Source organism: Leopardus geoffroyi, chromosome D4 (assembly GCF_018350155.1).
Source record: "Leopardus geoffroyi isolate Oge1 chromosome D4, O.geoffroyi_Oge1_pat1.0, whole genome shotgun sequence".
NCBI lineage: Eukaryota > Metazoa > Chordata > Mammalia > Carnivora > Felidae > Leopardus > Leopardus geoffroyi.
This window is the reverse complement of record NC_059342.1, coordinates 70,848,486-70,863,219: the sequence shown is the minus strand read 5'-3', so window position 1 is coordinate 70,863,219 and position 14,734 is coordinate 70,848,486. Positions and strand designations below refer to the sequence as shown.

The window sequence follows — 14,734 nt, the reverse complement described above, 5'->3', positions numbered from 1 at the left end:
CTGCTGCTCCGGATCTGGAGGGATGGCCACGGCCGTTAGATATTCCCCGCTTTTCCTGTACAGCCCGCCTGTGTGTGTGTGTGTGTGTGTGTGTGTGTGTGTGTGTGTGTTGGAGGGCAGAAGAAAGGGTCCTAAGTTTATTTTTCTAAAACATATATAACTAAGTATTGAATAAAGCAGCCAAAGGCTCGGCCCTCCCCCAAACCTAGGAATTCAAAGCCACATGGCCACAGCCCTTTCCAGCCAGGCCACCTCCGCGCACACGCTCCGCTAGGCAAGGCCATAAAAGCCCTTTAAAGTCCGCGATCCTTCGGAGGACACCCCAGATCTGCAGCCCCTCCCGGGCCACCCTTTCCCCACGCCTGGAGCCCCAACACTCGGAGGGCGCCCCGGGGACGACGCCTGAGGCCGCAACACTAGGAGGGCGCCCCGGGGACGCGGAGTCGGGGGCCGCCGCGCCCCCAGCCTGGGCCACCCACCTCTGGGCGCGGGATCCTGGGGGGCGCAGTCCTCGAGCTCTGCTCCGGCGCGGGGCGTCTGAGAAGCTCCGGGGAAGGCGTGCGGCAGCCCCGGGGTCGGGGCGAGCGCGTCTGCCGGGCGCAGCGGCCGCTGGGCGCGCCGGAGGGCCAGGAGCGCCGCCCGTGGGCTGCCGGAGCCCGCCCCTTCCCCGCCCCTCTCGGCGCCCGGCGACCGCGGGCCGCCCCTCCGCTTCCATGTGCCCTCCCCATCCACCCACGCGTCTCTGGCTTTGGTGGAATCCAAAGCACAAACCGAGAAACCACGAAATGAATGAATGGGTACATTGGAGGGGTGGAGGGATGGAGGGATGGATGGATAGAGGCACGTGAAGCCCAGTATTTCCTAACTGGGGAGACGGCTCTGTGTCTGGGGATGTGGACCTGTTGTCAGTGCACGGGAGGGCGTGTCGGCGTGTGCACAGGCGGGTGTGTGTTGGGGTACACGTACGTGTATGTAAGTAGGTGGAAGCGTGTGGGTGTATGTGCGCGCTCGCAACGCCAGGGGCTGCTGAGCTCCTGCCCGAGGTGGGAGCAATCCTTCATTCTGACACCGCACGACTGTCCCCGGGTAAGTACAACGGCCGGCAGCGGTTACGAAGTGCGTCTTTTGTGTTTTGGGGCTCTCCCCGTTGTGACCTAGAGGCCAAGGTGTGGACGAGGATGCTTCCGGCTCACCGGCTCTCCAGAGCCGTCGCGCTGCCCTCCTCGTTGTGGCAGCCGGTGGCCTGGTGTCAAAGCGCGTGTGTTAACAAAGCCATCGGTGGGGAAGGAGGCAGCTGATACACAAGGTGGGGCCGCATTAGGGTGGTAGCCAACCATCCCTCACTCTGGAGCGGTCTGAAATTTCAGTCTGTGGTCCCCTCCCCCAGCATGAATATTTAAATAATGTTAATGACCCTTTAGGGACTGTCTGGAAATCCTGAGAGGACACACGCTGAAACACCCTACACAGAAAACAACATTTTTAAAAAGCAAGCAGTTATCTTACTCTGCACGCTCTCTGCAGAGGAAAATAATATAAAGCCAGGTTTCTTGAATTCAGCCTTCCACTACGAATGATGGGGGTTTTTCATTTTCCTATTTATTCTCTCTCCAGCTTTGTAAGTCAGAGCGCCTTACTCTCTTTGGAGTTTCCATTTCTAGGTGGGCCTGCTTCTTTCTGAACCCCTGGCCAAGGTCCTGGGGTCCTCTTCTGAGACTCAGTGCTGCCTGCCAAACACAGCAGGAAAGACAGCTGCCGGGGTCTGGTTCTTCTTTCCTAATCCACAAAGGTCCTTGATCTCCAGTACAAAGAAATGATATCATTGGGAACTGCCCAGAAAGCCTGTCCACACTATTGACACATTAACAACAGCACCCTCTGCAGAAAAGACTCCTTTCCTGTCTTGAGCTGTATTCACACCTTTCTGGGAGGAGGGGGATAAAGTCTACAATGGAGAAGTCAGCTGATCTCTTCAGGGTTCCTGAATGTCAATAGGCTTCTTTTTCTTGCCTTTTAGGATTGGTTTCACCAGCCTCCTGGTAGGTCTCTACTCTTGAATTTCAATAGAATTTACTGACCGGTGGTCAGAGATTATAGAGCATTATCCTCAATCAATTCCTGTTCCTTCCCTTTCTTCCTTCTTTCCTTCCTCCTTCCATCCTTTCTTCTTTCCTCCTTCTGTCCCTCCCTTCCCCCTCCCTTCCTACCTTCTTTCTTTCCCTCTTTCCTTCCTTGTAGCTTCTCCTGTCACTGACGTAAGGAGTTAAATATCTGAGTGCCCTACGTCATGGTCTATTTTTAACATTTTACTAACATGTGAAAAACTCACATTGAAATGAGCATGTTTGGGTACAGTTATTTATTTCTGTGGACCACAGACTCTCCAAGGAAAGATTCTAAAATTACAGCAGAGGTGAGGTTTTAGAAACAGTATTATGGCAGGTGCATCATGACTTTCTTCCTATGTTTCTAAATTAAAATAAATGTAAAGTTTATAAATCAAATTTGTTTCATCACTAAAGAGTACAGCAATTCACACCAGCTGAATTACATCCTCCCTAAAGCAATGCCAATTTTAATATTCATTTTAATTTAATACTACTTTTCATATTGGTTAATTAATATTAATTTTTTAATATTAATTTTAAAGCTCTGGTATATCCTACAGAAAACTATTGGGAATATTAATTTAGGAAAAATGCACATTCAACAGATATTAACTTACAAGAACATTTCCTTTTCTTCCATCTTATGTTAAAGAAGTAACCATGATTATATTAAACATTTTTAATATAAAATGCTTGGTGCATATCAGGTGCTCAGAAATATTCGTTTAATTTGTTCAATGAAATCAATGCGAGGGTATGACCATCTATGTATGAAAGTAAAAACTGTTTTTAATTAGCATTTTCTCATTTATTTCCCCCTCAGTCAGTGGTTCTCAGTTGAGGTTGATTTGACTCCCCAGGGGACATGTTGGCAATGTCTGGAGGCATTCCTGATTGTTATAATGGGGGGAGGGTGCTACTGACATCTAAGGGATAAGGTCCCAGATGTTGCTAACCAGCACCTCAGCAACAAAGGATTACCATGTTCCAAATGTCAATGGTGCTGAGATTGAGACATCTGGCCTTGGACTCAAAGCCAATACCAAGGACCACAGACATCAGAACCACCTCTGCACTCACTAAAAATGCAGATTTCTCGGCCCCACCTTTACCTATAAAGTCAGAATCCCTGGGGGCAGGGCTAGGAAAAGTGTTCTAACAGCTTCCACGTGATCTTAAGAACATGAGAATATGAGAAATGCTGGAGATGGGGAAAGCTGGCTTTATCACCCAGCACATTCTTATGGGTACATCACATCATTTGTCTCTTAACATGATAATGGTTATTGGAGCTGAGACTATTTTATGGAAGAAGCACATTTAGTCTCCTAGATGCACTACAGAAGCCCATTTGAAGCAAAGAAAGGGCTACTAATTTTGTGGGGGGGAAAAAAAAAACATAGTTGAGATGTGTGAATGTTTAATACTCCCAAAGGCCCTACAGCATCTAGGACACAAAACCTATGGAAATTTTGCTGAGCCGGGAAAGAACTCAGGACTTCTTTCACTATGGCCTAATGTACATATCTGCCCATTTTGCATCTGCTATGTTGCTGGAGTGACATAAACTGTGCCCCGAGGGACAGTGACCTCCAAGGGACCCAAGAAATACAATGTACCTGCTGAAGAAACACCAAAAGTAAAGGCTTTTTGGGAAATAGGTCAGCCTAGATACAGATTGACAAAGCTCTTCTCTCTCTCTTCCCAAACTAAGCACAATGAACCAAGTCCAGCAAATACTGGTCTTTCAGTAGCCACATGTCCCTAAACTTAGAGAATAGTAGAAACTGAAAAAAAGACTCAGTGAGTCCCTCAGAGAGATCATTTGCAAACCAAAAGGGGGGGTCAAGGGAGGCCCATCATAAAAGAGAACTTGCCACTTCCTTCTTCTAGCAAGGAGCAACATCAAAAAACATCAGCTGGGTGTAATCTTCATATGTTAAATGTGTCCCACTGAAAATAAAGATTTACTAGGAAGAAGGAAGAGGAAGAGGAACAAGGGGTGAGGAGGAGGAAGAGGAGGAGGGGATTAAGGAAAAAGACCAACACCAAAAAGGCTGGCCTCCATGAAACCAATAGCCTTAGATCTGTGGGGCTTTCCCCACAAGCAACAGGTGAGGTCACTGGAAAGTTAGGAACAATCCCAATCCCAAGGGCATCATGGGACCAGATGCACCACTGAAAATGTATGAGAAGAAACAAACTGGGGAAAATATTTGCAACATACATAACGATGAATTACTATCTCTACTATGTGAAGAGTTCTTACAAATCAATAAGAAAATTGAAGAAAATCACCAAATACCTAATAGGAAAAAGAAAACAGTCGTTTATAGATAAATAATGTTCAAACTTCATAATTAAAGAAATGTAAGTGACAATATGATATTGGCCTATGATATTGGTAAATACATAAAATACAAATTTTATTTCTTGTTGGTGAGGGAATGATGAAAATTAAGTGATTGTACTCTGTGGATGGGAATATACATTGATATTAATACATTGCTAAATTCAGAAGACAATTTGGTGATATCTCTTGAGATAAAAAATATTTATACACTGTTCAAGTGCAATTCACTTTGGGAACCTATGGAGATTGGGGGTGGGGTGGGGAGAAGTCAGAGAATGAGAAATTCCTGATCACCGAAAAGGCCAAAAGCAAAAGAGTATTTATTTAATATACACTTTTAAAGTTGTTTGCTGTGCTCTGTTGTGATGTAAGTACTTCTGGTAACCTCTAAAACAGCATTTGTTTGGAGAACCAAAGGCAAAAGGCTCGTATGAGGCTTGGTACAGGGTGGATATCAGGCAAGATAATGTGAGATGAAGAAGTCAAACTAAATAAGAAATCAGAACAACAAGTGAGTAGAACTCACCCCACCCCACTTGAGTTAACCCCTTGAGTTAAAAGCCCATAAAAATAGTGGGGTGGGCACTGGACATCTTCTACTCTGTCAGTAGGGGTTCAAATAATTTTACTTTAGATATAAAAGGAAAAATTTATCCCTGCTGGCTGCAGGACTTGGGACAGCCAACTAAGTCCTAGGAGCCGTACGGATCATTTGCTTGCTTTCTACATCAAATAGTGGTTTTACCTTATTCATGTGGATGTTTTGTACGTCTGTGGATTTGCCACTTAACATGATTCCCCACTGATCCCTGATTCTTACTGAAAGGCAAAACGGGCATCTCCAGGTAACATGGCGTTTTCATAAAAGGGATGACCCATCATGGAGTGTTTGAACTGTCAACGTTTGGAGTGTACCACACATAAGACTGACACAGGTCAGTCAATGGACTGTTTGTTTGGACTTGCAGTTATGTTTTATCAAATTAAAAACAACCTTCTCAAAGCCAACTCTTCTCTAAGGTCAGACCTGGTTGCTAAGTGGCAGTCAGATAGAAAGCCTGCAAATCAGTGTTTGTCAAGCTAGCTCACGTCAAGAGTAGCCAGAAAAAAAGAAAACAACAGATTTTTTCCCCCTAGATCTGAGCCCCAGGAATCTGTATTTGTTTAAGCTTTCCACATGATTCTGTTGCCCAGCCTGGTTTAGGGAGCACTTGGGGTGGACACAGTCCTGAGGCAGAAGGGGAGATCATGGACACAGAAATAGGGACAGTGTCATATGAGAATATTTGGCTCTAGGACTGTGTTTCCTCCCATTCTTGGCCTCATTTGTGATGCCTGCCTTTCCTTCCTTTCCTCTCCAGGGTCTGTGGCTTCCTGTGCCCCAGTATGTTCCTTTCCTGCCTGTTCCACATTTATTTCCTTTTCCTGCATCCTCACACTTGGCCTCTCCTTTGCCAAACCTTCTAACACAAGGAAAGGGTGACCTCATGACATTCACCCCTGCCGTTTGAGACTTTTTTCAAAAGGCCTTTAAAAAACACTCCAAATGAAACATTCCAAAATCCAAACAACTTTTGTCCATCTAATTGTCTTTATTTTGTCCCACATTGTAGCTGGCCTGTGCCTTCTCTACCTTGGCAAAGTGACATCGCATCATCCAGACTGCCCATTGTAATAAAGCTTTAAATGGTAGCATAATAAACAGAGAGTCATACAGTATTCCAAACTAAAATCTTCAATGAAAAGCAGCAACATGGGGAAGCCCTGTGTTGGGAAGGGTGGAGGAAAAATGCTATTTGCAGAGGGGAAGGGCAGGGTGGGGAAGGAAGAGGGCACAGAGGACAGAGTACCCCAGTGAGGGAAGAAGAAGTCAGCCATGGCTACATGAGATGATTGTAGCCCACATCCTTAGCTCCAGAGGCCTCAGAGCTCATGCGCTAATGACAAGAACATACTCACGTATTACTTGGTAATTAGGAGCAACAAAGCCCTATGATGCACAAGTTCTTTGTTTCTTGGCTAAGGATTTTATCTCATTTGACGACTGAAGCATTTTAAAGATCTGCTGGGAGAGCCCGGGAGGCTCAGTGGGTTGAGTGTCTGACTCTTGATTTCGGCTCAGGTCATGATCTCACAGTTCGTGGGATCGAGCCCCACATCAGGCTCTGCCTTGACAGTGCGGAGCCTGCTTGGGATTCTCTCTCTCTCCCTCTCTCACTGCCCCTTGCCCCCCCCAATAAATATATAAATATGAAAAAAATAAATATATGAAAAATCTACTAGAGGCACCTGGCTGGCTCAGTTGGCAAAGCATCCGTGGTCTTGAGGTGGTGAGTTCGAGCCCCACGTTAGTTGCAGAGATTACTTAAAAAAAAAGTACTAAAAATTCCAGAGTTCATTCCCTAATGGAGACAAAGCCTAAAATGAGGTACTTTTTAAAGCATGACATTGAGAACATAAAATATGGCCAATATACTTGGACTGCACAAAGCATGTTCATGGGGTGCTGGGAAACAGTGCCTGACATGGCCAGGATAGTCCTTGCTGAGTAAACTCGGTGGGTTTGCTTCTCATGAACGATCTGGGTTTTAAATGCAAAACCACCTTTCTTTCTGGTGGTGTTTAATCCCTTTTCGATTTTAGGTGAAGATGGAGAATTGTTTTTTTTAGTTCTTAAAAAATGGGACTGTAATATTTTCCCAGTAACTCCCAAGTTTCCCTCAGAACTTGGGAGTACAGGCTGTTTGTTCATTTATGGAAAGAACCATAAAGACTTTCAGTAATATCAGGGGTGGAGAAAGACTAAATCTTGACACCGTCAATAACTCGGATGGTCGCAGAGGTACTTTTCGCAGTAGTTTCTGACTTACTCATCAAATGTTTTGATACGGAGACCTACCCAGGGAGAAAGCAGGCTTTTTCCTTCTACAACACTGTGTTCACATTACTTTACTTATCCTAGTGTTGAGTAGGATGATGAGCTATATTGTTAAGGCATTTTAAGTTTACATGCATGGAGTAAATTAATTACTTCCCTAAATAGCCACCAAGATTATAAAGTGTTACGATCATTTAAATATGGAGAATGCTAATCGCTGCTTCTACAGTATGTTTAAAGCCTCTGTTGGGATGGGACCATGGCCAATAGAAAATCACCCGAGAAGCCACCATAGCTTATGATAAAGTCAACTAAAGCGCACAGAGCCACATGATCCGTGCATACTCTGTACCTCCTCAGGTCAACGCTTTCTCCAAGGCATCCTCTTCTTCTCCTCTCCTCCTTACTTTCCGTCCTTCCTCCCTCTTTCCCTCCCTGGTTCCTTTTCTTTTTAGACCAGTGCCTGGTTAATTTTAGGAGCAGGCACTGCAAACTCAAATACCTTAAGAAGTCTGACAGATAACAGAAATGGGTAAAGCTGCCAGGTATCTGAAACAGTTTGTGTCTCCCATGAAGGGCTCAGGCACTGGGGAGCCTAGGTGCCGGACTGCTAAGTAATTTATAGACTGGTCGAGATAAGATAGGCAGGCACAGAGACGAGGACGGCGTGTTTAGACAGACAGCTGCTGCTGCTGCTGCTCCCATTTTTATTTTAAGCATTTTTTTTTTCTTTTTGCACTCAATTGGGATGGGGGAGGGCATATCGAGATGCCAGAGACAAGAGCATAAGACCTAGGGAGAAAAAAAACTACTCGTCACCCAAGCCACGTTCCTCATTTTACGGTATAACCAAGTGTCCATGAAATATAGAGTCTCTGGAGCGAGAGGCCTGGGATCGAATCCTGATCTGTCCCTTATTAGCTGTGTGAACTTGGGAAAGCCGTCTCTCTGAATCCTCACCTGTAAAAAAGGCAGATCAGAATTTCTACCGTATATGGTTGCTGTGAGTGTAATGAGATCATCCACGTAAAGCTGTAAGCTCAGAGCCGGTGGCAAGGTCAGAACTCAGGGTCAGTTGTCAGTAGCGAAGCAAATGAATCCTAGATGGATCCTACAGCATTTGAGTAGAACCGCCCAGCAAGACTGGGTTAAAGTCAGGACTCAGATGCGGGCCTGCTCACTCCCAGCCCGGTGAGAAGTTCTTTGCTGTAAGCTTGCTTCCTTTGGCATTTTTATTACTTTGAAAGCGAACACCAAACAACAAGAATTACACGGGACGGTGGGGGGAAGCCCGGGTATTAAGGCCAGGCTCAGATCTGTGGCCCATCTCTGGGGGTCTGGCAGTAAGGCCAGACAAGGTGCAGAAGCAGGGGTAGCATCGTATTGGCAGCCCAGGCACCCAGGGTGGGCTGTGCTGTCAGTGGGGTTTTGCTCTGGGTTCTCTTAAAGCCTCCAGCCCATTCTCAATATTCTGTGATAGTTGACAGGCAGAGGACGCTGCCATGGACCTGAACCTGACGGAGGGGGCTGGGGATGAAGGCTCCCCACTGACACTCAGGTGTACTGTGCTTCGTGCCCATTCTCGGAAAGGGATGCCTTCCAGGCATTGTATCCAGAGGGCCCGGTTCCCACAGGAGTAGGCATCATCTTATCCCAGGGCAGGGACCCTGCCATGCTGAAATGAGCAGAGTCGGTGTCCCCACCGTCTGCCCCCCGCCCCCCTCTTCTTCCAGCCTTGGCATCACCTACCGCTCTTGTTTTGTGTGCCTTGGGATCACTCAATCTGCCCTGAATCCACCAGCTCTGGAAGCCATTCTCCCTCACACTCCTCTCTTCACCTACAAAGTCCTTCTCACCAGTCCTGGCCTGTCCAACTCCTCCCCTTCCAAGGCCTCTTCCTCAGCCTGCCCCAAAGGCTGCTCTTCCCCAACCACAATCTTCTTCCCCCCATTCCCATTATCTTGACATTCCCCTGGGTAGAGACATTCTACTGAGTGCACCCTAGAATCCTACCTGAGGCCCAGCATCTTCCCACGCATATCCATCCAACCCACATATCCCAGCCAAACTCCATACATGCCTCCCCGCCACTCATCTTCCCTGCATTTCCTGACTTAGGGTCTTGTGGTCCCCATGGTCACCTCTGCCTTCTTCTTCACTGAGGTCCAGCCACTGTGGTTTCTCTTACTGTCCCCACTGCTTCTGCATAGTCCAGTCCTTCCTCCTTTCTGACCTGGACCGTCACCGGCCTCTTGACAGGCATCTCTGCCTTTGGCCTCTCCCCCATCTTGTCCATCTTTCATAGGGCACCCGAGTTCACCTCCTAAACCAATCTCCAATGGTTCCTCTTGCCAAAATTAAAACTCCTTCTCATTCAATAATCTATCCATTTCACAGATATTTATTAAGATCCTGTCATGTATGACATACCCTGACATGTGTTGGGGAGGTGGCAGTGAACAGTCATATGCTTGCTCTCTCTCTGGAGGGGGCGATGAGTGTTCTTGCTGTTTCTTCCAGACTACTGTCCTCCTTTCTCAGTAAGTCGCCCTCTCTCACCACTTGAAGATTTCAGCAGCTGTCACTCTGTCCACCAACACTCTGATAATAAATCATTATAATAAAATGCTCTTTTCAACTAGTCCCCATTTGAGTAGGTTTCTAGGAAATGTCTTCACAAGTTTATTTATTTTGAGAGGTGGAGGAGGGGCAGAAAGAGAGAGAGAGACTAAGAGAGAAAGAGAGAGAGACAGCGAATCCCAAGCAGGCTCCGCACTGTCAGCACAAAGCCCAACGTGGGACTCAAACCCACGAACCATGAATGAGATCATGACCTGAGCCAAAATCAAGAGGTGGATGCTTAACCAACTGAGCCACCCAGGCACCCCTGGAAATGTCTTTTTAAAAGCAAAGCACCAACTCACAAAAATAGCCTTTTGAAACACATTGAATAAAATAGTTCTTAAGCTTTTAGGTTAAAAAAATATATGCACTTTTAAAACACCAAATAAACGGGGCACCTGGGTGGCGCAGTAGGTTAAGCGTCCGACTTCAGCCAGGTCACGATCTCGCCGTCCGGGAGTTCGAGCCCCGCGTCAGGCTCTGGGCTGATGGCTCAGAGCCTGGAGCCTGTTTCCGATTCTGTGTCTCCCTCTCTCTCTGCCCCTCCCCCGTTCATGCTCTGTCTCTCTCTGTCCCAAAAATAAATAAACATTGAAAAAAAAAATAAAAATAAAACACCAAATAAACTAGACTTTCCTGTAAGGCAAATGCCAAGGAGAATTTGGTACTTTGTATGAAAGGACCTCACGACCCTTACATTTCTAAAATTTACCATGGGTGAATTTGGTTGGCCTTTCCTTTTCCTCTCCTATTTTCTGTGCCATTCTTCTCTCTTTAACTCGTTAATGACAAACCCAGCTCTTCTCAGACATGTCACTGGCACAAAAAACGTGTGGCTTGAAAGTTACGGAGTCCCTCCACAAGGAAAACATACTGTATGGTCTTTGCTCTGGATCTGAACTCCAAGTGAAAGGGTGCTTGTGACATTAACAGGTTCAATGTTTCCCCAAGAAAAGAAGAGCACTTGTGGACCAGAGACAGGAGGTGGGTTCCAGGTGGGACCTTCCACAGGTTACCTTACCCGCCTGTGCCTCAGTTTCCCAATCTTTAAAATAGGGACGATTACATAGTATCTATATCATGAGCCTGTGGTGAGCACTGGATGAGGTAATGCTAACAAAGTCCATAGAACCTTTTCGATTCTCAGTAAATGTTAGCTACTGGTTATAATTTTTCTGTGCCAGTCTGTTGCTCCGTAATTTCCCTATGTTCAGTCCCAAAAGCCAGAGTGGTCTTAGATCAGATCAGTTCTTGACTCATTCCTTCTCTTAGGGGACCATAACTATTTTCCTTTTGTTACATTTTAATTAAGACGTTTTCCCAATTTTAAAAGAAATCTGTCCTCATTGTATGGAAAGCAATAAATTGTGGGCTCTGGAATATTACAGACTTCAGACTGAATCCTGACTCCACTCTTACAGCTTTTATGACCTTGGGAAATTGTTACGTTCTCAGAGCATTGATTTCTTCATCTGTCGTACCAATGGGACAAGGAGGGTACATACCTCACAGTGTAGCTGTAAGTGTTAAATGAAACAATGCAGGTAGAGTAACATGGTGCCTAGCCCTTGGTGAATGCTGGGAAAGCAGTGGGGGACAAATCAGGAAGGGAAGAAAGAAGCAAAGAAGGAAGGGAGAGAGGAAAGGAGAGAAGGAGGAAGGAAGGAGAGAGGGAGGAAAGGAGAAAGGGTGAGAAGAGAAAAAAACAGGAAGGTGGGTCAAGACTATTACAGGATAAGAAAAGTTTGATGAAGTCCACATGGAAGAAAAAGGTTCATTTTAATAAACTGTCAAATATGATGAAAAATGCTTAGAAACAGGATGCATTTTTTTTATTTGAAAAAGAAGAAGATTCTCTGCCTCTTTCTGCAATGCCATTTCTCTTAAGAGGGATTTTCCTATGTCACTCATGGGATAAACTTAATATAAACTTGGAAATTTTTTTCATATTTGGGTTTTGTTCATATTTTCTTTGCAAGAACCAACATATTTAAAACACATTAAGAATAATAAAAATAGTGACTCTTACTGGATAAATGTTTGTCTATTTCTCAACCTTAAATAAGCTTTTATTTTCAAAATTCCCAAAGGATTTAGTGACATTAATTTGAAAAATCACCCTTAAAATCTGAATCTGTTTAAATATATGGTACATCTCATAGAAAAAAAACATGCAACACAACATTCAATAAACTGATTTTTTTACTTAAAAGTTAATAAATGCTATAAAAATGCAGGTATCTTAGGAACAACTGAATTAAGAAACTGCCCTAAGCTCAGGCCTGGTGGGTACAGGGGTCTCCTAATAAATATTGCAGGATACCTATGCTGAATTTCTCCAGATTCATTGAAAGGTATATTTATTCACCATGGGCCCAGCTTTCCTTATTTACTGAAGACGCAGTTCTGTTTTATCATATTCATGAATCACAGCAGTAGAATGATAACGAAAATGTAATCAGAATGTTGTCAGGATGAGGGCCCAAGGGCAAGTCTGAAAAACAACCAAATCTTGGGGATGTAAATCGAATCTTATCCCACCAGGTAAACTCCAGCTTTGTATTGAAGAACAAATGCAAACAAAACTACATAAAAGCTCCCTTATTGATCAGGGACTGTGAGACCTACTTTATATATTTGCATATAAGCACTGTCATTTTGTTCTACCAGGCAAAGCCATATGACAGTCATTAGGAGCAAAGGCAGCCTGGTTAGATCAGGGCTCTGAGACTCCTTAGCTGTGTCCTTGGACAAGTTACTTAGTCTCTCTGTACCTTTTCTTCTGTAAATTACTCATAGTATCTATCTCATAGGGTTGCGTAATAATCCAATAATATAATACCCTAAGCATCCAGGGCAATGCCTGACAGACACATGGAAAGTTCTCAATAAGTTAGAATAAATAAATATTATTTAATGAATATCACTATCGATATACTAAATATTATTCTCATTAATTTTTTTCTTTTGTAAATGGAACTAGACTAGAAATTCATCATGTTACAGATGAAAACTCACCAGTCTAAGAGCATATGGAGAGCGTGATGGCAGATTCAGTACCCTACCCATTAGCCCAGTTCCCTTTGGGAAAGGAAGTGGGGACTGCAGCAGCTGGGATCTTTTCTTTTTCAGAAATAGACATAAGAGTGCTGAGCTAAAATAAATGTCATATCTCCACAGGCTCATTTCTGAGGAAGCAATAACAATAGGCTCAAGTTACATCGAAACAACCTAGCTCTTGGTATGTAAGCCTGTTCGTGATTTGCAGTCTCTCCTAGCCAGTCAATCACCTAGTCTGAGCATGTTTTCTCTCTTTACACACAACCTACACATATGTCATGATTGTCACCGTGCTAACTACAACTTTTTACTCCAACAGAAAAAAAGCAAGGAGGGAGGCCATTGGGGGATGGGTAGAAGAAAGAGATGGAAGAGGAAGGCATTTGATCATTTACTGAGAGGAACACTAGATGCTCACCTAAGACAGTCTTAAATACTTGTATAATGAAGCAAGATGTTTCTGCCTATGAATCCAACAGGTATTCCTGAGAATTACACTCAAGATTTATGAGGCCTCTGTGATGCCCAACTTGTTTCGGAAGGACAAAGTCTACGAATAATTTTTTTTCAGGAATAACCTGTGACCATTCTAAACCCTCCCAGACATTCATAACTTGTTAAATGAACTAGATCTAGGCAAACCCCTGCTTAAGTGGGAACCAGACTGGCAGCTTAGACCAATGGCTTCTGCCAATGGCTTTCGCATTTGGTTTGCTTAACTTAGTTCTCTGGGAAGTCATAGACTCCGGTACTTGCCAATGAACCACTCATAAGACGACAGGCTTATCTGCAAATGGGCTTTGACCTACACGAACAGAGACTATTTCTAGAGCTTTATCATCATTAGTTGCTCCCACTGCTGGAATGCTAGAAATGTACATAAGAGGAAATGCACTGGTGTATTCAGGAAATATTTGTGAATGTATCAGAACTTAGACTTGGAATATCCAGGCCACTGTCATCTATTTTAGGAGGTGACCACTTAGAGAGAGGGGAATTTTACCAAGTATAAGCGCAAGACATTTTAAAAACTGGGATGATGAAGTTATCTGCAGAAAATGAAATCAGGCCAACACCAATAGCCCAGCTAAAATTAAAATTCTAGAATGGGCTTCAGAAAAATCATAACATGCCCAGATTAAGGGGAAAAAAGCTTCATTCAAGAGAAACAAACAAAATGGGGACAGAATTTCCTATAGTTTCACTTCATAGAGAAAACCAATGAGGTACAGATCTTGACATGGATCAGGTTTGGAAACCTTTATTTCCAGAAAAAAAAAGAAGTCAGGAGAAGTCTGTTGATAGGCTATCAGTATATTTTGTGAACTGAAATGGTGTATCTGTCTGATTTAAAGCCTAATATAACCTATTGTTATTCCTGATTGAATAAAGTCATAATAAAAAAAACCCAAAACCACAAATAATTCCAAACCATAATAATCAAATGTATTAAGCAATTATCTTCATCTCCTTTGCAACACCCCTTCTGATTAGGGCTGCCAAACTTAGCAAATTAAAATATAGGACACCCGGTTAAATTTGAATTTTAGGTAACCAATAAACCATTTCTTGGTATGTCCCATGTAATATTTGGGACACACTGATGCTAAAAATATATTCATCACTAATCTAAAATTCAATTTAATTGAGTATCTCATGTTTTATCTGGCAAAGCTACTTCTGCCCCATCCTTAGAGCTCCTCTGATTTAGCT

General features: G+C 44.0%; 1 protein-coding gene across 13 annotated transcripts in view; it reads right to left on the bottom strand.

Annotated features, from left to right (window-relative positions):
* Positions 1 to 14,734, bottom strand: part of PALM2AKAP2 (PALM2 and AKAP2 fusion) — a 454,391-nt gene that overhangs the window by 107,027 nt on the left and 332,630 nt on the right. The window contains exon 1 of one of the 13 annotated variants that reach the window (XM_045469868.1): positions 480 to 643. The exons of 11 other annotated variants lie outside the window; for them this stretch is intronic. The gene's annotated coding sequence lies outside the window, so the exon portion shown is untranslated. Of the gene's footprint in view, positions 1 to 479; positions 644 to 14,734 lie in introns of those variants that run through there. One more of the 13 variants, XM_045469867.1, reaches the window with a different exon arrangement.